The sequence below is a fragment of the Mercenaria mercenaria genome, chromosome 18 (genome assembly GCF_021730395.1).
Source record: "Mercenaria mercenaria strain notata chromosome 18, MADL_Memer_1, whole genome shotgun sequence".
Classification (NCBI taxonomy): Eukaryota; Metazoa; Mollusca; class Bivalvia; order Venerida; family Veneridae; genus Mercenaria; species Mercenaria mercenaria.
The window spans coordinates 149370-175495 of NC_069378.1; the positions used below are offsets into that span (position 1 = coordinate 149370).

The 26126-nt window shown below is 35.7% G+C and overlaps 1 long non-coding RNA gene across 1 annotated transcript; it reads left to right on the top strand.

The window, feature by feature from the left end:
• The first annotated feature begins 4714 nt into the window (after nt 1–4714).
• On the top strand, nt 4715–25283 carry LOC128550808 (uncharacterized). The gene is made up of 8 exons (XR_008368484.1): nt 4715–4924; nt 8340–8478; nt 9191–9267; nt 9868–9927; nt 12006–12090; nt 12994–13068; nt 24372–24519; nt 24880–25283. It is a non-coding gene; the product is annotated as an uncharacterized LOC128550808 (long non-coding RNA).
• The last annotated feature ends 843 nt before the right edge of the window (nt 25284–26126 follow it).

Sequence of the window (26126 nt, forward strand, 5' to 3'; positions counted from 1 at the left end):
CTTATGGAGGAGATGACTCCTATTGTTTTTGGGGTCACTCCCTCAAAGGTCAAGGTCACGGGCCTGAACATGGAAAATTATTTCCAATCAATAACTATTTCCCATCAATAACTCAAGAACGACTTGACCCAGAATATTGAAACTTTATAGGATGATTGGTCATGCACAGTAGATGACCCCTATTGATTTTGGGGTCACTCCGTCGAAAGTCAAGGTCACAGGGGCCTGAACATGGAAAACCATTTCCGATCAATAACTTGAGAACTACTTGACCCAGAATGTTGAAACTTCATAGGATGATTGGTCATGCACAGTAGATGACCCCTATTGATTTTGGGTTCACTCTGCTGAAGGTTACAGGGGCCTGAACATTGAAAACAGTTTCCGATCAATAACTTGAGAACCTCTCGACCCAGAATGTTGAAACTTCATAGGATGATTGAACATGCAGAGTAGATGACCCTTATCGATTTTGGGGTCACTCTGTTAAAGGTCAAGGTCACAGGAGCCTGAACATGGAAAACAATTTCTGATCAGTAACTTGAGAACCACTTGACCCAGAATGTTGAAACTTCATAGGGTGATTGAACATGCAGAGTAGATGACCCCTATTGATTTTTGGGTCAGTCTATTAAAGGTCTACCTTCACAGGGGCCTAGCTGGTCATGTAAAATCATTTCCGGAAATTTTTGGGTCAGTCTATTAAAGGTCTACCTTCACAGGGGCCTAGCTGGTCATGTAAAATCATTTCCGGAAAATAACTTGAGAACCACTTTACCTAGAATGTTGAAACTTAATAGGATGATTGGACATGCAGAGTAGGTGACATGATCAAAGGTCAAGGTTACAGGAGCCGGAACAGAGACTTAAGAACCACTAGGCCAAGAGTGTTGAAACTTAGCAGGATGACTGGACATGCCAAGTAGATGATCCCTATTGCAGCCAACCATCAGTGTCTCTTTGACTTTTGCTCCTGACCCCTATTGACTTCTTGCCTATAGGACTTTGCATTGGGGGAGACATGCGCTTTTTTACAAAAGCAATTTCTAGTTTATTATCTCCCCTTTTTACTTAGAATTTCAGGTAAAGTTTCCATGCACTTTCACTCTTGTCTCAGTTATTACTAAATGGATTAAAATAGTTGTTCCACTTATATCATATAACACAAGGTCCATGACTCTGGTACAAATATTTCATGAATTTTGATGCACTTTCACTCTTATCTTAGTTATTACTAAATGGATTTGATTCAAACTTAAAATGGTCATTTAACATCATCACTCACATCATATAACTCAAGGGCCATAACTCTTGCACTAATATTTCAAGAATTATCTCCCCTTTTTACATAGAATTTAGAATTTCAGGTTAAATTTTGATGCACTTTCACTCTATCTCAGTTATTACTAAATGGATTTGATTCAAACTTAAAATAGTTGTTCCACCCATATCATATGACACAAGGTCCATAACTCTGGTACCAATATTTCATAATTGATACCTCCCCCCACTTTTGCCTAGACTTTCAGGTTAATTTTGATGCATTTTCACTATATGTGTTATTACTGAATGGATTTGGTTCTAACAAAACCAAAGGGCCTAGGGCTTTGATATTTTATATGAAACATCATCTAATAGTCCTCTACCAAGATTGTTCAAATTTACTCCCTAGGATAAAGTATGGCCTTGTCCTGGGAGTCGCATGGTTTATGTAGACTTACATAGGGAAAACTTTGAAAATCATCTTATACTAAACCACATGGCCTAGGACTTTGATATTTGATATGTATCATCGTGTAGTAGTCCTTTATCAAGATTGTTCAAATTATCTTCCTGGAGTTAAAACTGGCCCCGCCCCTCGGGGCATATGGTTTAAATAGACTTGTATCGGGAAAAAACTTTCAAGCTTAGTCTTAATATGTGGCAAGCTTTAGTGGTTCTCTATCAAGATTGTTCAAATCATGACCTTGGGGTCAATATATGCCACGCCCAGGGTGTCCCTTGTGTCACATTGACTTATATAGAAAAATCTCATCCATAGCCATAAGACCCAGACCTTTGATATTTGGTATTTAGTATTGCCAAGTGGTCAACTAACAAATTTGTTAATCTCCCGCAAAGTGGTGGGGGTTATAAGAATGGTCTCCATCAGTCCTTCCATCTTCCATCCTTCCGTAACATTTTGTCCGCTCTGCATCTCCTAAACCATTTGAAGGATTTTCATGAAAGAACGTGACATTCGTAACAGAATAAGGCTCACCAAATCTGTCCAACTTACGTCAGTATTGTATCTTTAACCTTTAGCCTGCTGGTCTCGACTGATTCTGCCTTTACGACCAGTGTAGATCATACGTGCAGTCTGATCATGACCTGCACTGTTCGCCATTCAGTCAGTATGGTTTTTTTTGTAAGCACCCCTTTAAACAGTTACTGGTACTGTCCAAACTGAAGGATGGACAAGTTCATTATAGAAATGTAGCAGGGTTATGGTTAAGCGCCAGGCCACGCAGATCTGTCGAACTCTTGAAACACTGCAGCCAGCACCAGAGGCTGGCAATGATAGCAACAACAGTTAAATATGACAGTTGCAGTGTGATCAGCGAAGAAAAATCCAGTGCCTTGCATTGTTGTCAGCGCCTTTCACTATTGTGTAGACGAATAGATGATTCTCCACCTGCTGAAACAGGGCTACCAAACAGCCTTCCTTTTGGGCTATCTACAATACCTACTCAACATCTCACGGGCCGCGCATAGAGATCTACTTCAACTTCTAAATTCTGACTGGCTGATTGACTCGCACTACATGAAAATAACATTGAAATTTCCATCAAACTTATGTATGTTATAAGGCTTTACCTGGTGAAAGATTCTCGGTCCGATTATGAAATTTATTTTGTGAAAATCATCAAAGGTTTATTTGTCTATTATGTTACAATAACCTATATTGACATTCGCCCTATTCTTTTCAACTGAAAATTATGGCGTTCATTTCGTATGAACAGCAAAACGAAAGGCGCGAACGGTTACGTCAATGCTGCTTAGTGATAACATACCGCTGTGTTGACGACGTCCGTGTTTAGTCAGGGAGAACGTTCTTGATCCCTAATTTGCTATGAGAATGATCATATAGCAAATAAAAGCTTTCGTCCTACATCTGTTTTCGTAGAATCACAAGCGATCGGAGACCTTGAAAGGTGCGCAGTTATAATCAATAACTGGATGAATAGAAACAAACTGAAAATGAACACTTCCAAAACTGAATTTATTATGTTTGGTAGCAGACCTCAATTGAACAAATGTTTTACAAATTTCATTAACATTGCTGGTGATGATGTCAAACGTGAAAGCACACTTAGATATCTCGGTGCATTTCTTGACAAACCTTGAACTTTAAAGATCATCTAAATCGCAAATGTCGTACAGCCATGTTGAATTACTACGAATTAAGAACATCTGAAAATACTTAACAAAAACAGCCATGGCATGGCCATAATGTTTCATCCCTGAAAGTTTGCCATTATTAGCTTATAAATAGTATATGATAAAAGAAGAAAAAGAAGAAGAAACCATCCCTGAGAAGTAATTTTGTTTTCAGAGTGAAACCGGGAGTATATTTCAGTGGTAAGGCACTTGAAAATATTGTCGCTGTTGCCCTCAGATGAACGACAAACAATGATTTATTCAAGAACAAATCACTAAATGAGATATTTTATTTCGATTCTAACACGTTACCAAGGATTTTTAAATACATCCTTGACGACATTCATTAAATATTTGCCCGTTTTCAATTGGTTTCTTTTCCAGCGCACCGCTATGCCATTTGACGCCATATTAATTGTGATGTCAGAACAGTGATTTGTTTTATATATTAATTCACTGTTTTCTACCTTCTTTGTTTAATAGGAATATGAATCTGATCGTGTTAGAATTGAAGATATTTTGCAAGTTTGTATGGAATCAAACCGTAAATGAAGTCTCTGTATTCTACAAAACCAATTCAATAGGCCCGATAGCAAATTTTGGCCATTAAGAGGGCATATTTAAAGTCTGGAACCCATGGTGGGATCTGGCCAGTTTTCAAATATGTCAATACAAGTTGTGATTAAGTTGATTGCAAAGTGTGGTCTCCATCGTGTTCACGTGTGTAATTGAGGGCGGCGACGGACGACGGGCGATCACAAAAGCTCACCATAATATGTTATTATTATTATCCTAAGTTTATGCCAGTCATGTTGCTAGATCTAATGTTATATGTATTTTAAAGACCAATTCAAAATAAAATTTCTTGTATCTTGTCACTATTTTGTAAGCTAAAAATGGGTAGAACGCACCTCCACATGCGAGTTCATATTCTATGGCAACTGTCCGGTACAGTGACTTGAATGTTGGTAAATAAAGCTATTATGTCGGTAACTTATGTTTTCTCCAACTTTAAATGAGTCGCGCCATGTGAAAACAAACATAATGCGTAAACTTGCGGCCATGGATCAAGACCAGCCTGTGCATGGATCCGCGCAATTGGTCAGGACCCGTGTTGTTCGCTTTCAAAGCCTATAGGAATAAGAGAAACTAGTGAACAGCATGGATCCTCGCAGGCTGGACTGGATTCATGCTATCGCAAATTACTCTGTTGGTTTTCACATGGCGCAGCTCAAATAAAATTTGCATGCTGTTTGCCGCACGTGAAAGCAGGTATGACGTCACGTCCGGATAAACAAATGTGTTGAGGTTCCGCGCGTATATTTTGTAGCTTGATTTCTATGATAAACATGCTATATTGAAAGTTGAAAGCGATTGAAATGAATAAAATACAATCCATACTTACTAACCACACCGACGATTCGGGTTGACAACGAGAAGTATGCGTAAAATAGCGATACAATTATAGCTGGAGTCAATCTGGGTCGCAAGACGCACATAAAAGGTATAGCAAGAAAACATCTCAAAACTGCCAAACTTCCACCTCAACAATTCGAAGCATATATGGCCCATAAACACAACACTTTCCACACCCTACGGTTTTTTGTATCCTGGTTACGTAGGGATACACTTTGTATGTGCAGATTTTTGGTTTTACGATTATAGTATGAAGTAGATCAAATACTAGTGACCCATGGTGTTACACATAAAATGATGTTACAATAGTAATATTTTGATGTTATCAGTGTATAGCCAATATAAATTTATAAAATGAATGTACATGTATGTATATAGATACAAGAATGTATTCATGTGACCATTGTTCATCACGTGATGATCGGTTTTAAAATAAACTTATATGTCGGGCCTTTTTTTCATCAATTTGGGAATGCCACCGACACCGGTGGAATTGGGAAAATGCTCTCAGAAATTGTCTTAATTGGGACTTTTTGCAAATTACCAAAATCTACATAAATGTGTTTTTGTGTGAAATATTGATGAATTGCATTTCAGTAATTGTTAAACAATATGATAATTTACCTAAATATACATACAAATCAGCAAAACTATCTTAAAACAGCAAAAACCCTAAAAGGTATAATCATTTGGGAATTTTAAATTCAACTTTGGGAAAAAAACATACTTTTTTTGCATTGGGATTACCTCCTTTTACAGGAGGTAGATTTATAGCAGAAAAAAGCCCTGTATGTTGATGGATAGTACAGAAATCTACCAAACTTCTGACAATTACATATCTTGGCCAGCAGGAAAATATTGAAAAGCCTCCATCTGTTTCGGCTTGTGGTCAGTGACAGCATAATTATAGTGAATGGCGTGAATAGCAATCATGTAAATAATTACCCATTTTTATTCAGAATCATTATTCTTTTATCATGGAACATTCACCTGTGCTAAAAGAAGTGTAAACTTCGAAAACATTGGGAAAAATTAACTAAAAAATTACAAAATCAAAAGAAGTCCAGTTAGCTGAATTTTAGATAAAAACAATGTGTTGGCAGTGATCAATAACCAAAGTGGCAAGGGAGATCACTGCATTGGAGTTTGCTTCTACGCACGATGAATGTCTAAATGTAACTTTTCTGAAATTTCAATATCTGCTTTAGAGTCAAACTCAGGTCAAATAAAGATAAAAGATCGCAGATTGTTTGTTCAAATTCATGTAGTGATTTTGTCCTATTAAAAACCACCAAACATCTCTGTGTCGGAAGGTAAAGCTGTTTCCGACTGATCTCGGCTACATGCTGTTGAAGCTATGTTACTTTCAACATATCCACAAAGAAAGGTTAGAGCTATTGAAGTGTCTAGGGCTATGGATCCTAGTCCAGATAATAACACGTTTCGGGACAGCGTGATAACTTTTTACACCATGAGAAAACCAACATAGTGCATTTGCGACCAGCATGGATCCAGATCAGCCTACATATCCACGCACTGGTCTGGATTCAAGCTGGCCGCAAATGCAATGTGCTGGTTTTCTCATGGTGCAGCACAGTTTAACCTAGGTTTATTGAGTACCATTCAATGCATGTGTATGGTCAATGTGGGAGAATTAATGCCTATCGTGCTCTGTTACAGATAGCATCCAGACGATTCAGGTTTTGTTTACGCTAGTAAAAAAGTCATAGTGTGTTTCTATATCAATTTCATATACATTTTTATACGCTTTAAAAATTATCAGACATGCGTATATGCATTATTTAAAAGCGTAATTTACGCTAATACGCATCTTATCTGGAGCACTGTTTGGGGTCACTCTATTAAAGGTCAAGGTCACAGCAGCTAGAATATGGAAATCCATTCCTGTCAGTAACTAACTGAGAACCATTTGACCTAGAACCTTCAAACTTTATAGGGTGATACGAGTTAAAATGACCTCTATTGTTTTTGGGGTCGCTCAATCAAAGGTTAATATAACAGGGGTCAAACACATACATGCAACCACAGAAAGCAACAATAGATACAAAAATACGAAATTTTCAATACAAACATCTGATGAGAATTCTCCCAACAAACAAATCATTATTTAAATACAAATTAACAGAATCAAATTTATGTTATTTCTGCAATATGCATGTTGAAACTTTAGAACATATGTTTTGGGAGTGTAACTGTGTACAACAACTATGGAACAAACTACATATTTACCTTGACAAGAAAAATCTCAAAATACAATTTAGCTTAGAGGTAGTCCGTTTTGGTATCGCTGAAAGGAACGTAAAACGAAAAAATGTGATAAACTTTATAATATTTCTAATGAAATCTTACATTTTTCAAATCAAAAATAGAAAACAAACACTCAGTTTTGACAGTTTCATATCATATCTTAAAATCAGGATAAAACTTGAAAAAGAAATTGCATTATCAAATGACAAAATAAACCAACATAATATCAGATGGTCTGGTTTTGAGGTATGAATGTAGATGCTGTTGGCTATAATAATAATAATAAAAAAAAATATCTTACATATTTTATTCTTCATCTGTATAAAAAAATGATACTTTCTAGAAAGTGTGCTTACAAATGAATTTTTACATGATTGTAGCATAAATAACCATTACAATTTTTAGACAATTATATGAGTTTGGAGACGATCTAAACATCCCATACATCTATTCTTTTTAACTTTTTTTTCTCTCTTACATTTTTGGTTCTTTAATTTTTTCATCTAAATATATATATATAGAAAAAGTCTTCTTTTGACATCTAATACTACAAATGTTTGTTTATTTAGATGACCATAAAATACATGTTTTATATCTATTGTTAAAAACATTTGTCCAAGTCATCATATTTTGTAAATGTATGAAGATTGAAAAAAAAATTATAAAAAAAAAATATAACGGGCCATCTCTCTGTCACAGTTAAATTTTTTTTTCAATAACTGGAAAACTGTTTGACCCAGAACCTTAAAACTTCATAGGGTGATAGGGCCTGTAATATTTTTAGGGTAGTAGATCAAAGGTCAAGTTCACAGGGGCCTGAACATGGAAAACTGTTGCTGATAAAAAACTTGAGAACTACCTTATTACCAGGGGCAGGTAATAGTAAAATGTGGGCAAGCAAAAATTATACTCAGTTGCCCATCATACAAGTGAAATATTTGAAATGTTTGAAAGATCCCCAAAAATTATCCTATGGGCAAGTGCTCAACAGAGTTAAGCCGATCCCTGAGGTAGAATTTTTTTACTGTATAATTTTATGTTTACAAAATAACTTTCTTAAATTATGGAAAAAGTACTATACAGAGATCAATATTTTCGAAACAGTGTTAATAATCTGCAGAACTTGTAATGGAATGTAGTGGATGCATGTCTTTAAATGCAGACAGGACATATTTTATATTGTTATATATATATAGAATTTCCATTATAGACTTCTCATTAGCATCCATTTACAGATACATCAATATTGATGAACATAGAACATCAGACCTGTACCACTGGCAACCTGTACCTTCACCAGAACAGACCAGATACCTCACAAGACAGAAAGTGTGTGTCCAGCCAAGCATTCAATGGTTGAAGCTCTAATATCAGGTAATTTGTAAAGCATTTTTGTTAGATCTCCAGCACCTAATCAGGCAATCTAATGTATGACTGCACTGCCAAAAAACTTGGCCACCTCTCCTTCCTGCATTATGCTGAATGGAAACATTCTGCTGCTGAAATGCCAAGCAAGAAGGTGGTTTTGGATCAAACTGATGTGAAACCTTCAGAGCTTTTGTCAAAGTATGCAAATATACTGCACTGCACTGGTTGCAAAGGCAGATTCACTTGCCGCCAGCAGGCTAAAGGTTATATTTATAACACAAATGGAATTTAAGGGTCAGTAAGTGCTGAAGTGTCAAGTCTCACAATAGTCCTTTCAGTAATAGCCAAATAAAGCATCAATACTCTGATTAAACACCCCTGAATATTCTAGATATTATTCTGAACTTTGAATGTAGGGGGCTGAGTGGTTAAGGTTGCTGACTTCAGATCACTTGCGTCAAATCAATGTTGGTTCGAGCCTCACATTGAATTCATGTGAGGAAGCCATCCAGCTGGATTGCGGGAAGTCTGTGGTTCTACCCAGGTGCCCGTTCTTGAAGAAATAATGCACAGAGGATTTTCATCCACCATCAAAGCTGTAAAGTCCGCATATGATCTGTAATTTTGTCGGTGCAATGTTAAAACCCAACAAAATAAATCAATAAAATGAACTTTGAATGTGTTATAGGCTGGCTCATGTAGTTCTTATACATTATAGCTTGGGTGGAAAGAACAATGAAGATACAGAACAGACATAAGCATAAAGCTAATGAGATATGGTAAACTGGAATCTTGGTGAGGATGTTATACAAAAATATGATAAGTGGACTTGATATTTTGCTAATAGGTTTTTAGCTAGTGAACAGAAAATCTAAATTCCAGTACGAGTTTAGGTCACAGGATAACAGTCTGGCTTTATAGGTGCCTATTTTGGACATACTTGCATGTCCAGTCACCTATAAATAAATTAAATCCACCTTGATGGTTTCCTTGAATGAAAGACGTTTGACTTCATAGAATGACTGCTGATTTTTATCATATATACTTGTCTGTGTCAGATGGACCATTCTAGGTGACAAAATTAATATAAAATATATTTTTAATATTATACTATACTACTCTTGGGAAAATAAAAATAAAATGAAACGAAAGGAAATTTGTTTGTTTCACGTGTTGAATCAAAATATCTTTAACTCTTGGACATCAGAACTTAAGTTTTTGCTTGTGACTGCTTGTAAAACTGTTGTATCTGATGTTCTCTTGATGAAAGATATTTTGAACTTACACTGAAACAACCAAATATCCTGTAAATACTTTTTCAAAACATTTGATAAATTATGTTGCTACTATAACCTAACATGAAGAAAGTGGGGGTTTTATAAATTGTATTTTCAGGTTGTAGTGGTGTTAGTACAGACACAGAAGAGAGAAGGCGGCTAAAAAACTGCAGTTCAGGTGAGAGTTGTTACAGTTTGAAGGAAATATGATAGAAAAGTGATTGTAATTTGTTCTTTGTGAGTCTGCTACAGTTTTGTTGGTTCCCTACTAATTCCTAGACAGATTATTTGGATCACAGGCACTTTTCCATCCATCCAGCATTCTGTCAGACTCCATATTTTTGTCCAATATGTAACTTCCTAAGACAAAGGCCAATTCTCAAACAACTTGGAACAAATTTTGACCATATCAAGGTGACTTTCATGTTTATAACCCAGTGTTGTGCCATGAAGGTCAAGTTTACAATAAACTGACATACATCAGTGACTTATAATATATCTTGGTGTAAATATAAGACACATTTTGTAAGAAAAGTTAGTTGATAAGCCAGTAGGGTCGGTCTTTGCCGTCCTGGGAGATCAGTTCTCATAGTTATTTTTGACAAGGTAAACAAACCCAAAAATTGAATGATGGTAGCTTTTTATGTTTTTAGAAAATCCTGGTTAAAAGTTTTGCGTGCATTATTAAAAGTCATATAGATTTGAATTTTCTTTTTCTGGATCAATTATCAACCGCACTGGATCAAGTCCCATAACTCTGTCATGTATTTTGGGCAAATATTGCCCTCTTTCCTTTTGGACTTAGAAAATCCTGGTTAAAGTTTTACATGCAAGTTACTATCTCCAAAACTAATGCAGATATTGAATTGAAACTTCACATGTGTCTTCAGGGTCATAAAACTAGTTGATTGCATCCAGTCCCATAACTCTGACTTGCATTTTGGCCAAATAATGCCCCTTTTGGTCTTAGAAAATCCTGGTTAAAGTTTTGCATTCAAGTACATACAGCTAGTAACTTAAAGGCATATAGATTTGAAACTTATTTTTTATTTTTCTAGATCAATTACTAACCTCACTGGATCAAGTCCCACAACTCTGACATGTATTTTGGGCCAAAAAATGCACACTTTTGGACTTGGAAAATCCTTGTTAATGTTTTACATGCAAGTTTCCATCTCCGAAACTAATGCAGATATTGAATTTAGACTTCAAATGTGTCTTCAGGGTTATAGAACTAGCTGATAGCAACAAATCTCATAACTCTGTCCTGCATTTTGGCCAAATTATGCCCCGTTTGGACTTAGAAAATCCTGGTTTAAAGTTTTACATGCAAGTACATACTTACTTAAAGGCATATAGATTTGAAACTTATTTTTTATTTTTCTAGATCAATTACCAATCTCACTGGATCAAGTCCCATAACCTTGACATGTATTTTGGGCAAATTATGCCCTTTTTTAGACTTAGAAAAATTTTATTAAAGTTTTGAGTGCAAGTTACTATCTGCAGAACAAATGCAGATATTTAATTGAAACTTCACATGTGCCTTCAGGGTTATAAAACTAATTGATTGCATCAAGTCCCATAACTCTGACATACATTTTGGTCAAATTATGTCCCCTTTTGAACATAAAACTTCTAGTTAAGTTTTGCATGCAGTTACTATCTCTAAAACTAATGCAGATATTGGACTGAAACTCTATAGATATTTTAACTTTGGGGTAACATTTTCCTGATTCTGGGACAACAATTGGAATAGTTGAGCATTGGCTGTCTTACAGACAGCTCTTGTTGTCTTTACTTTTAAAGCTACGTACAAACACTGATTGACTTAAAAACGTATTTAACACTGTTACGATTATGGTGAATCTGGGTCTTTTTCAAATACATTATATTAGACCATTTACGGTCATTTTCAAATAGACCATTAGCATTGTAGAACTAAAAAATCTTAACAGAGGTGAATATCTAAAGTCTCGATTGGGAGCTTCTGTTAGCTGTCTTTGCCTTGTGTTTCCAGTACATCCAACATGTCATCAAATTTCTGTCATTTTCATTAAATGTTAGAAACTTAGAAACATTCAAAATGAAGTAAAACTAAAGAAAAAATACTTAGCCACTTTTTACTGTTGCATAGATTTGGATTGATGAATGATCAGACTTTCTAATAAACTGTTTTTTGCATAGAAATTATTCAAGTGAACGCTTAAAAATCAATATTTTGTTACAAAAAATATACTTCTGTCTTATTTTCAGAGGGATGAAAATCTGATCCGATACTTTGTTGTGAAAGGGTAAAGTTTATATGGAACTCTGAAGGAGACAAATACCAGAAACTTAGGTAGGTTGATTTTTTCATGACTTTATTAATCAGAATATGAATTTTTCAGAGAAATATACAGTGTTTCAGAAATACTTTTCACTGCAGTGTAATTTTCCTATCTGGTGTTCCAAACTAATTAAAAGTGACATCACTATATTATATATGACGTATTTGTAATTATGCAGCTATATTAGTTAATTTTGAAACTGTATTACAGTGTTTACAAAGTGTTTTTGGCAGTTCTAAAACCAAGTATTTTTGGAAAGTCTAGCATACTGTTTAGCTGTTACAACATGTTGCTGTAAATCCTGAGAATATAATGTGACTGCAAACAATGGTTGTAACTTAGTTCCCCAGCAACAAATTGTATTTTGTTCTTGTCTATTGCTAAATCTGGATTTAAATATAATAGGGTTATTTTAACAGTAGCTTGATCTGGGATGCAGTATTCGGCTTGAGTGGATTTTGCTAGATCTGATCTCACGAGGCACGCAAGCGCCGAGTGTGATCCCACCTTGCAAAATCCACGAGAGCCGAATACAAAGTCCCAGACCTAGCTACTGTTATAATGACCCTTTTATTATATACTTTTACCATTCTGATTCTTGTTTTGTTCTTGAACGAAATCTTCAATGTTTATCGATATTAAGAGCTATAAAAATATTTATACTTCTTTGCTTAATTTTTATGTGTGCTATTTATAGAAATGTGTCGGGTCATGCGTATTAATGAAAATAGTCCGGCAGCATACAATACGGAAGGTACAATACTGAATTTAAAAGGTACAATACGGAATTTTTGTCTGTCTGTTCATATTTAATTGTGAAATACAAGCCGATTTTTTTACAGAATTTATATAGGTATATAATAAAGATTATTATTATCCAGTTATAGATTTACTCCTCTGTTCTTGTATTTCAGAGGGTTAGAAGTTAACAGTACATGTACATATTTCCATGAAGCAAAAGGTTTGAGCTGCGAACACCAAAGCAAAAGGTATTATTCCTTGTCAGTTTTTATTTCGTTCTATATTAATAATAATAATAACGACTTTATTTTACATGGATAACATATTTGGTGTTTAATCAGTTTTCAATATGGTCCACATTATCAAACAAAAAAGACCTGCAGTGTATGGCATTTTTGGAAAATATGTAATGGGTAAGTAGATCATTCAATTTTGTATTTAGAATCATTTTTCACTAATGCAGCTGCACTAAGAAAAAAGTAAATAAAAAAAAAAACAAGTAAAATTTTATATAAAACCCATTTTACAATTGAAGGGAGCTAACTCAGTTTTGAAAAAGAACACTAAAATTCCCTTGCTAATTTGATATGTTAGTAAACTAGTTTTTAGCTTGGCAATAGAGCTGTTTCACTAACTTGTCCATCAATTTATGTGACAGCTTCTGTGTCCATATCTTTGATTTAGTTAAGATTTTATATGTAAGCTGATATCACTTTTGGGAAGTGATAATACTTTGCACACTTGTTCACTGTGATAATTTGACATGCGGTACTCAGGTAACATGACTCCCTTTTGTTTTTAATAAGTTATGGCTGCCCACTTAGCTCAATAGGAAGAGTGCAGATCTTCTTATAGTGAGGTTATAAGTTTGATCCCCTGGCTTTTAGTATGTTCTCCATGACAATTTGATAAAAGACATTGTGTCTGAAGTCATTCTTACTTCACCTCCTAATTATGTGGGGAAATTAGGCAATTTTCTTTCAGAGAACAGGTTTGTACTGTTATAGAATCCAGTTAGGCTAACTGCCCAGCGTTACATAACTGAAAAACTGTTGAAAAACTGCGTTAAACCCAAAACAAACACAAAAACACATACACGTAAGTAACTTATGCTTAAGTTTTTAGCTCAACTATAATACGAAGTATAAAGAGAGCTATCCCACTTGACCTGGTGTTGGCGTCTTTCAGCGTCCCCACCTTGGTCAAAGTTTTTTTACACTTTCTCTTTTTTTCATCAAATCTCTGTAATTACTTAATGGATTTGATTCAAACTTTCAAACTTTAAATAGTTATTCCTCATCGTCACCCACATCATCTGACATAGGACCATAACTCTTGCATCAATATTTCATGATTTTCACTCAGATTTTGAGGTTAAAGGTTTGATGCACTTTCACTTTATCTCTGTTATTACTGATTGGATTTGATTCAAACTTGAAATAGTTGTTCAACATCATCACCTACATTATATGACACAAGCTGCATAACTCGGGCACAAATTTATCATGAATTATTCCCCCTTTTTACTTAAAATTGATGGTTAAAATTTTGATGCATTTTCACTCTATCTCTGTCATTACTGAAAGGATTTGATTCAAACTTAAAATAATTGTTTAATGTCATCACCCACATCATATGTGTACCAGATGTTTAAAGCACTGGTATTGGCAATAGGGGTAAAACGACCTCAGGGGTGGGGGGTGCGGTCATGGCTGTTTGTTACAATAAGGCTGTAAATATTATCATTGTTCATTTATGATATTGTTGTTATTTTTTATTATTATGTACAACGCCATTGAAAATATCATTTATAAAAAAGGCGTTTAATCAAATTGTTCAGTTTCAGTTTTGTGATTGCATATGTCACGTTTTGTTATTTTCGTACATATCTGCGATGTGTCACATGTTTAATTGTAAAGCGCCTTTGAACGTATATTACATATGAAAAGGGCGCTCAACAAATCTGGTATAATAATAAATAATAATAATCATAGGACACAAGGTGCATAACTCTGGTACCAATTTTTCATGAATTATGCCCCCTTTTTCCTAAGAATTTCAGGTTAAAGTTGTGCTGAACTTTCACTCTATCTCTGTTATTACTGAATGGATTTGATTCATACTTAAAGTAATTGTTCAACATCATCACCCACATCATATGACACAAGGTTCATAACTCTGGAACAAATTTTCATGAATTATTCCCCCTTTTTACTTAGAATTTCAGATTAAAGTTTGATGCACTTTTACTCTATCTCTGTTATTGCTGAATGGATTTGATTCATACTTTAAAGTATTTGTTCAACATCATCACCTACATCATATGACACAAGGTGCATAACTCTGGCACTAATTATTATGAAATTGGTGCCAGAGTAATGCACCTTGTGTCATATGATGTGGGTTTATCGTACTAAGCCGGAAGCCACAGCTTAGTCAGAAGATTTTGTAAATGGAGCAGAATTTTTCACAATTGTAATATTTCTCGTGTATTTTGTTGACAGCAGTGAAAATGAAGTATTATCATGAACATCATCTTGAAGAAAAATATTTATTGTACGAAAGAACACCAAAATTCTTGGGGAAAGTTGTTAAAATAGTAAACATGAGATGATTTTTCAACGTAGGTGTGCGAGATATTTCTGGGAAACATTTATATCTTGTGTATTTTTAGCTCACCTGAGCAATGCTCAGGTGAGTTTTTCTGATCGCTCGATGTCCGGCGTCCGGCGTCCGTCGTCTGTCGTCCGTCGTCTGTCAACATTTAGCTTGTGTATGCGATAGAGGCTGTATTTTTCAATTAATCTTCATGAATATTGGTCAGAATGATAACCTTGATGAAATCTAGGCCGAGTTCGAAAATGGGTAATCTCGGGTCAAAAACTAGGTCACTAGGTCAAATCAAAGAAAAACCTTGTGTATGCGATAGAGGCTGTATTTTTCATTTAATCTTCATGAATATTGGTCAGAATGATAACTTTGATGAAATCTAGGCCGAGTTTGAAAATGGGTCATCTCGGGTCAAAAACTAGGTCACTAGGTCAAATCAAAGAAAAACCTTGTGTATGCGATAGAGGTGGTATTTTTCAATTAATCTTCATGAATATTGGTCAGAATGATAACCTTGATGAAATCTAAGCCGAGTTCGAAAATGGGTCATCTCGGGTCAAAAACTAGGTCACTAGGTCAAATCAAAGAAAAACCTTGTGTATGTGATAGAGGCTGTATTTTTCAATTCTTCTTCATGAATATTGGTCAGAATGATAACCTTGATGAAATCTAGGCTGAGTTCGAAAATGGGTCATCTCGGGTCAAAAAACTAGGTCACTATGTCAAATCAAAGAAAAACCTTGTGTATGCGATAGAGGCGGTATTTTTCAATTGATCTTCATGAATTTTGGTCAGAATGATAACCTTGATGAAATCTAGGCCGAGTTCGAAAATGGGTCATCTGGGGTCAAAAACTAGGTCACTAGGTCATATCACGTAAAAACCTTGTGTATGCGATAGAGGCTGTATTTTTCAATTGATCTTCATGAATTTTGGTCAGAATGATTACCTTGATGAAATTTAGACCAATTTCGAAAATAGGTCATCTGGGGTCAAAAACTAGGTCACTAGGTCAAATCAAAGAAAAACCTTGTGTATGCAGTAGAGGCTGTATTTTTCAACTGATCTTCATGAAATTTAGCCAGAATGATAACCTTGATAAAATCTAGGCCGTGTTCGAAAATGGGTCATCTCGGATCAAAAACTAGGTCACTAAGTCAAATCGAAGAAAAACATTGTGTATGCAATAGAGGATGTATTTTTCAATTGATCTGTATGAAATTTGGTCAGAATGATTGTCTTGATGAAATCTAGGTCGATTTTGAATATGGGTTATCTGAGGTCAAAAACTAGGTCACTAGGTCAAATTAAAGAAAAATCTTGTGTATGCGATAGAGATTGTTTTTTTCAATTGATTTTTATGAAATTTGGTCAGGTTGATTGCCTTAATGAAATCTAGGTCGAATTTGAATATGGGTCATCTGAGGTCAAAAACTAGGTCACTTGGTCAAATCAAAGAAAAAACTTCTGTATGTGATAGAGGCTGTATTTTTCAGTTGATCTTCATGAATTTTGGTCAGAATGATTGCCTTGATAAAATCTAGGTCAAGTTTGAACATGGGTCATCTAGGGTCAAAAACTAGGTCATATCTAAGAAAATGCTTGTTTTATCGCAAGAGACCAATTTTTTGGTCCAATCTTAATGGAAGTTGGTCAGAATATTTGTTTCCTTGAAATCACTAGGTCAAACATGTTTTACACTGTTATGGAGTGTTTCTTAGGTGAGCGACCTAGGGCCATTTTGGCCCTCTTGTTAAGCTAGTGAGAGATTATTATACAGTTGATTATCGTTACCTCGATATCGGTTAGCTCGATACTCCGGTTAGCACGATGTGTTTCAGTCGGTCCCGATTTTCCCCTATTTATCTTAATGTAATTATTTATCATTACCTCGATATGATTAGCTCGATATTTTGTTTAGCTCGATGAGATTTTTCAGTCCCGTCAACTTACCTGTACAGTACTGTTTTTACACCTGGATGCGTCGATATCACAGCTTGTCAAAAAAATATCTATGTTATTTGTAAGGTGTGAAAATCAACCTATTGTTGTTCGGAGATGTATTAATCATATTCAAGTTAGTTTGTATGTATGCTTTGTTTGTTATTGAATCTTTAATCCAATTTAAATGTCAGGAAGTTTGCATTTAATTCTCAATAATTAGTGTTATTATTTATAAAACACCGTGCAAGCAGGAAAGCTGTTTTCAAATATAACAACTAATTTGGATGAAATATTTTCTGTTTGACGGAGTAAAATCTGCCATTTAGGACTGAGTAACAATATTTAACTGGCAAAGTTTCATTATTTAAACACAGTCAAAATAACTACTTACTCAACTAGGAACATTATCGCTGCATTCAGACTTGTTTAGGGAAGGAATAAAATGCTAATGTTTAAATGTATATTTTGAAAAATTAAAAGTTGTATGTATTTAATTAAATGTTTTATTTGTAAATAAGGCCACATCAAATTGATGTCTTGTTCTTTGGATTTTTTTCCAAAATATTTGGAGCGAGCGAGCGAAAAAAAAAAAAAATTTTTTTTTTCAAATCACCATTTATTGATGCGAGCGAAGAGCGATGAAATAAAAAAAAGTAATTATCGCTTGTGTCATGTTTAACACCAAATAAAGTGTATTTCCATCTATATTGTATGACAAGCCGAAACAGTCTTAATTTTGGTTCAGCAAAAAAGTGTACAAAATAACCTTTTCGGTTGATGTTCAAACAACAGTTTCGGAGAAAAGACACTTTACTGAAATGGGACTTGGACGTAATAAGTTAGAAGTCCGAAAATACATTTATTACTGGATATTTTATTGTGTTCCTCAGTGTAAAAGGCATATGTGGCAGTTAGTGGCTGAATGTTTGTCCCATACATACTTTCAATGGGTCTTCTTTATTAGTATACTTAAGTGGACATGAGAATATTGCCAGGAGTTTCATGTTTGATAATTATCTTAGTTAGGGTACCTGGTTAGAACTTTATTCAAACTAATTTGACTTGATCCTCGGAATACTGAGATAAGCTTTTCATATGCGCAATATCGCCACTCGGTTAGGTTGCCTGACAGAAATATAAAACAATCATTTATTTGACCGTCAAATTATTTGGACTAGTTTGAATTTTTTATCACGTGTTTGCATTTGCAGGGGACATCAATCATTATACATTGAAAATGCAGTTTGTTTAACATAATTACTAACAATTGTGATATAACTTATTTTTTCTTCTCTGACCCCCAATACTTCAAAGGAAAAGACCCTCAATACTTCAAAGAAAAAAGTGTTTTTACAAGCTGATACTCACTTTTGCTCTTCCATTTCGCCATTTCTTTGGTGTCTTTCCTTTTTATTAATTGTGGTATTTTTCTGGCAGTCCCACATGAATTTGATCGTTGTCCAATTATAATACACAGACAACAAATCTCGTACATGTGATACGCCAGACTTTTCAACATCTTCCAAAGATTATTGTCTGTTAACTAGTATATTTTTTTCTAATTTAATTTTACACAATTTCATTCATGCAGGCTGCCATTTTTCATGCGTCTGCTCACTTTGATGAAACAAAACCACTATGGACGGTCTGCGGGTAAAATGAAAATAAAAGTACTGAAAATGACTTTCATTTTTATTTCGTTTTGTCAAAAAATAGGATCTGCGCTCCCGTAAACTAGAAAATTAAAAAATGCTGGCCAAAATTACAAGCTAGGTGTGTTTAAACTTCCACCTTTTTTATGCCCCCACCACTTTGGGGGGGGACATATAGATTTGCTCTTGTCCGTCCGTCCTTCCGAAAATGTTGTGTCGCGCGTAGCTCTGAAAGTATTTGACGTAGAGTCACAAAACTTTACAGGAATGTTGGTCAGCATGTGTAGTTGTGCACCTGGGGTTTCGCGTCCGGATTCATTCAGTCATGTAGAAGTTATGGCCCCTGACTTTGTAAAAATTGGTCATTTTAATGTTGTGTCGCGCCTAGCTCCAAAAGTATATGACCTAGAGTCACAAAACTTTACAGGAATGTTGGTCAGCATGTGTAGTTGTGCACCTGGGGTTTCGCGTCTGGATTCATTCAGTCATGTAGAAGTTATGGCCCCTGACTTTGTAAAAATTGGTCATTTTAATGTTGTGTCGCGCGTAGCTCTGAAAGTATTTGACGTAGAGTCACAAAACTTTACAGGAATGTTGGTCAGCATGTGTAGTTGTGCACCTGGGGTTTCGCGTCCGGATTCATTCAGTCATGTAGAAGTTATGGGCCCTGACTTTGTAAAAATTGGTCATTTTAATGTTGTGTCGCGCCTAGCTCCAAAAGTATATGACCTAGAGTCACAAAACTTTACAAGAATGTTGGTCAGCATGTGTAGTTGTGCACCTGGGGTTTCGCGTCCAGATTCATTCAGTCATGTAGAAGTTATGGCCCCTGACTTTGTAAAAATTGGTCATTTTAATGTTGTGTCGCGCCTAGCTCCAAAAGTATATGACCTAGAGTCACAAAACTTTACAGGCATGTTGGTCAGCATGTGTAGTTGTGCACCTGGGGTTTCGCGTCCGGATTCATCCAGTCATGTAGGAGTTACGGCCCCTGACTTAGTAAAAAAATGGTCATTTTAATGTTGTGTCGCGCACAGCTCCAAAAGTATTTGTCATAGAGTCACCAAAGTTTACAGGAATGTTGGTCAGCATGTGCAGTTATGCACCTGGGGTTTAGGTCCGGATTCATCCAGTCATGTAGGAGTTATGGCCCCTGACTTAGTAAAAAATTGGTCATTTTAATGTTGTGTCGCGCATAGCTCCAAAAGTATTTGACCTAGAATCACCAAAGTTTACAGGAATGTTGGTCAGCATATGCAGTTGTGCACCTGGGGTTTCGCGTCCGGATTCATTCAGTTGTGTAGGAGTTATAGCCACTGACTTAGTTAAAAATGGGTCATTTTAATGTTGTGTCGTGCGTAGCTCCAAAAGTATTTGACCTAGAGTCACCAAAGTTTACAGGAATGTTGGTCAGCATGTGCAGTTGTGCACCTGGGTTTCGCATCCGGATTCATTCAGTATTGTAGGAGTTCTGGCCCCTGACCTGGGAAAAAATTGTCATTTTTGGCCCCTGACCTGGGAAAAAATTATCATTTTAATGTCATGTAGTGGGGGCATCTGTGTCCCATGGACACATTTCTAGTTTTCCATTCCTACTGATTTCGACCCAGCGCAAAAAATATGCCAGGTGCGGGTGGTCAAAAAAAAATTAAAATATTTTTTTTTCATTTCCCGTCAAATTGGTGCGGGAAATCTGACGAACAGGTAATCAGTTTGGTGTGGCCTAAAGTTAAAATTGTATTTATGTTTTATATTATTTCTTTCCCCTTTCAAGACCTCTGAAAAAAAAGCATTGGATATAATGACAATATAGACGTCCGATACAAGTACAAAGTAGTCCCAGACAGTCGATATCGTTACGTCGAACTTTGGATACGTCGATGCAATTTTTACAGTCCCTTGAATATCGAGGTAACGGTATTCGACTGTATTTTCAAATTAGTTCAAATAAGTTTAGGTCTGGATATACGATGATGATGATAAAAATATACACAGGTGTGTAGTAGTTTGAGCTGGAGGGGTTGGGGGTTCCAGACCCCAAGTGTCTGTGATATTTATGATATAAAATGATAATCCAGTAAGTCTTCAGCTGTATTATAATAATTGTATTAAATGTATTTTTGTTAGCTCCCCTGTCACATAGTGACATGGTGAGCTTTCATGATCACCCTGCGTCTGTTTTTCTTGTCTGCACGATACTGGTTTCATTTATGATTTCATTTTAACCAAATTTGCACTCAATTTGTTTCACCATAAGATCTTGGTTCCTTTCTTGGACTGGCCAGATCCCATTATGGGTTCCAAAATAAGCTACTTTGACCTTGTCTGCACAATAGCAGCTTTGTTTATGATATGATTTTTACCAAACTTGCACACAACTTGTATCACCATAAGATCTTGGCTCCTTTTTTGAAATGGCCAGCTTCCGTTATGGATTCTAGACTTATAGCCCTGGAAAGGGCCAGAATTAGCTATTTTGACCTTTTCTGCACAACTGCAGCTTCATTTAAGATTTCATTTTAACCAAACTTGCACAAAACTTGTATCACTATAAGATCTTGGTTCCTTTCTTGAACTGGCCAGATTCCATTTTTGGTTCCAGAGTTATGGCCCCTGAAAGGGCCAGAATTAGCTATTTTGCCTTTGTCTGCACAATAGCAGCTTCATTTATGATTTGAATTTAACCAAACTTGCACACAATTTGTATCACCATAAGCGGCCAGATCCCATACTGGGTTCCAGAGTTATGGCCCCTGAAAGGGCCAGAATTAGCTATTTTGACTTTGTCTGCGCAATAGCGGCTTCATTTATGATTTGAATAAACCAAACTAGCACACAACATGTATCACCATAAGATCTCGATTCCTTTTTATACACCTGAAGGGACGTATTATGTTATCGCATCGATGTCATCTGTCTGTCTGTCTGTTGTTTAGCATTTTCCCTTCTGCTCTGTAACTCTTAAACCCCTTAAAGGATTTCAAAGAAACCTGACACAAATGTTCATCTCATCGAAACGATGTACAGAGCACATGTTTCGGATGGCTCCCTTCAAGGTCAAGGTCACACTTAGGGGTCAATCATAATTCTTTTGATTGATCTTGACTATGATTTTTGTCGAGCCCGCTTGCGGATGCAAAGACATAGTTGTCCAAATGGCGGTTCGGTGTATGTGCTTCCGTCCATGCGTCTGTCCGGAATTGTTTGTCTGGACCATAACTTTGACATGCATGGAGCAATCTTGTTTATATTTGGCATGAATGTTAACCTCAGTGAAACAGAGTGTCATGCTCAAACTACAGGTTCCTATCTCAAAGGTCAAGGTCACACTTACAGGTCAAATGTCAAATTCAAAAATGACTTTGTCCGGAGCATTTTTTCTTCGTGCATGGAGGGATTTTGATGTAACTTGGCACAATTGTTCACCATCATGAGATGGAGTGTCATACGCAAGAACCAGGTCCCTAGGTCTAAGGTCAAGGTCACACTTAAGAGGTCAAAGGATACAAGAATGACAACTTTGTCCAGAGCATTTCTTCTTCATGCATGAAGGGATTTTGATGTAACTTGGCACAAATGTTCACCACCATGAGACGGATTGTCATGTGCAAGAACCAGGTCCCTAGGTCTAAGGTCAAGGTCACACTTAGAGGTCAAAAGTCAGATACAAGAATGACTTTGTCTGGAGCATTTCTTTTTGATGCATAGAGGGATAGTCCCCTAGAGGTAACTTTTTTATTACTGGTCGTAGGGAAAAATGAAGACCACTTTTCTGTAGTACAACATGGATGTTACATCCAATTTTCAGGTGAATTTTGACCTATCTCTACTGGTGAGTATTTTTGTGAGGACTTAGAATTTTTTTTTTACTTTAAATAATTTATATTGTAACTTTTTGCAATTTCTTTTTTATTTGGCATAAATGTTTGCCTCAATGAGACTGGGAGTGTCATGTGCAACTCCCAGTCCTTTTGACAGCTGGCGGGCTCGACATGTTGCCTGTGGGCATCTATTTTTACCTTCTTCTCCTTAGCAGGCTTTCAAGTGGCCCTAAAATTCCTAAAGAATCCTATTTTTTTCAGGCCTCCCTAAAATTCCTAAAAAAATACCCAGAAAGGGCCAAATTCCTAAAAAAACCCTTATTTTTTAAATTATCCCTATTTTTTTTGTAACTTCTATCTGAACTTAATTTTATTTGCACAAAGTCATGCATAATAAATATCATAAGAAACCAATTAATTTATTGAAGTTTAGATTCATTTACAGAGGATGATTCTGTTCCCTCAATCCCCCTCCTAAAGTTAGCTGAGAAGTAACCTATAATCATCTAATTTGCACCCAACTATATCTCAAAATTTAGCCAAAAAGAACGCACCAGAGGCTACCATTACATACTATTTATTTCAAAAATTTCCAGGGGAAAACCCATGACCCCCCTCAAATGAGGGGACTACCCCTCCAGTACCTCAAAATTTAGATAAAAATGCACCAGAGACCACTATTTCACACCTGTATTTCCAATTTTTCCAGATGGAGAGTCCCCTAAAATTACAGAGATACTCCTCCCACACATCAAAATTTAGACCAGAATATGCAATACAATCCAGCATTTCATACCTATATTTCAAAATTGTCTAGAGGTGTGAGGCAGCCCCCTGACCTCCCTTAAATTAGGAGGCTAACTCCCTCCTATGTATACCTCTAAATTTAGAACAAAAAATTCACCAGCATCCACCATTTCATACCTGTATTTCAAAATTTTCCAGGGGGAGAACCACCTGACCCCCCTAAATTAAGAGAAGTACCTCTCCAGTACCTCAACATTTAGACCTAATGATGCATCAGCCCACCCCCCATTTCATATCTGTTTTTCAAAAATTTCAAGGGGGAGAGCCCCCTGACACCCCTAAATTAAGAGAAATGCCTCTCCAGTACCTCAACATTTAGACCTAATAATGCACCAGTGGCCACCATATCATACCTGTATATCATAACCTTTCAGAGGGAGACACCATTCTTCCCAGCATGGATAAAGGCCTTACTCCCATACCTGCACCGTCTCGCACTATGTACCTGGCCGGCGACGCTTTAGGCCATGTGATGATGAAAAGCAACTAAAAATATGGTCAAAGGACGGGCTCGACATGTTGCCCGTGGGCATTAAGTCCTAATTTAGCCCTTATTTTTTGCTAAAACAGCCCTAATTTTTGGCAAAAATAGCCCTTATTTTAGCCCTAATTTTTTGCCAAATAGCACTTGAAAGCCTGCCTTAGGTGCAGTGATAATAGGTGAGCGATATACATGATATAGGGCCATTATGACCCTCTTGTTGTTTTTTTTTTCAGCAGAAAAGTTGATGCCTTTGCAAAACTGACCTGGCAAGACCTATATGTAGGACTACATGCAGCCCAAATATCCAAACCTATTAACCTGAATTGAATTGCTGTTAACTCTCCTTTCTAGCTCTGTGGATGCAGAGCTAGGATTCTCAAGGTATTTCAGTGTTTAAAGTTTATCCTTTTTTAGTCATTATTAGTTGAAATAATCCTAGTCTTCTGTTTTTTAGGATTAAAATTACAAAAAAAATGACTGGAGGTCTTTGCTTAGTTCTAGCTCTCTGAGTGATTTGATGTTAATCCACTCAGAGACTGAGTCTGTTGAGAAGTTTGGTCCATTGGATTCAATATTATTATGGAATTCCTGTGGTAGTAGGGCCAGGAGACCATTCTACAATGATAAAAAAGTAAATGTAAAGAAATTTACACTATCTTCATGCAGCCACTGAATATTGTGTGTAATTTTTTGTCACAATGGAATGACCATCTAATGATTAATACTGTCTTTTTATTACAGCCAGCCTAATTCACCAATCGCTGTCTCAGTATAGACACAGATGATGTGCGGAAGAACATTTTTCTCTTTCAGGAAAATAGAAGATGCACTGTATAAAAAGATGAAGAAGATTGTATTCATTACTATGTATTGTAATTTTTGACATGTATATATTTTCAGACATATGATTGAATTATTGTATCACATATGGCAATTTTTCAAAATGTTTAAAATCAATGATACAAAATTGAAAACATGAATACTTTTATTATTTGAATGTATTGTATTAAACTGTGTTATACCAAAAGGTCATACATTTTGTCAAAATTAATGTTATAGCTGATAGTCAATCTTTACATGGTATACATTATAGTACTGAAAACTGGAAAAAGTAAGGCAGTGGCTAGAGAACTGGAATCGGTTCCCTAGACTGCAATCTTATTCATCCAGAACCGGTCCACTAAGCAAAATACCGTGCAGAAGCTAGGGAACCGGAATTTTATTTCTATGCATAATACTGCCGAAATCCACTTTGTTTCTTGGTAAATGTCATGCATATTATCTTAATTAATTTTACCATGCCCTTGCATTTTTTCTGCGTTTACTGTCTCCAAAAGTGTATTCGCCGCATATATACCATATATTGTCTGCCATATTGGAATGATATAAACTAGTATATGAGTGTATGAAAACTACTTCGCAGTTTTTAAATGTTATTAAATTTTGCTTTAACTTTGTACTGTATTTAAATTATTTAAATATAAAATAATATTGGTTTGTATTTGCTTCATTACATGTTTATAGATGAACAAATTAATTTAATTGCCCTTAGAACTTCATACAGATTCTTTGATCACTTTAAATACTTGATTGTAACACCTCGGCATTTCATGTTCAAAGATATGTAATCAATACTAACTAACAGAAATTATTTAATTTGTTTTTAAATTGTTTCTTTTATTATCTTACGCCTTTTAAGTTTAAATTTCAAGTTTATTTCGGCGTCGATTTCGCATTTATTGGTACTAGTTTATTTTATCAGTATGACGAACAGTATGCGGCGAGTACACTTCTGGAGAGACAGTAAACACAAATAAATAAAAGGGCATAGTTTGCTGAAATAGTAACATTAATTAACTCATTAAGATAAAAACATGTACATGATACTTACAAAAAGAAACAAAGTGAATTTCACCACTTTTATGCATAGAAATAAGATTCCGGTTCCCTAGCCTATGCACGGTACTTTGGCTAGAGAACCGGTTCCG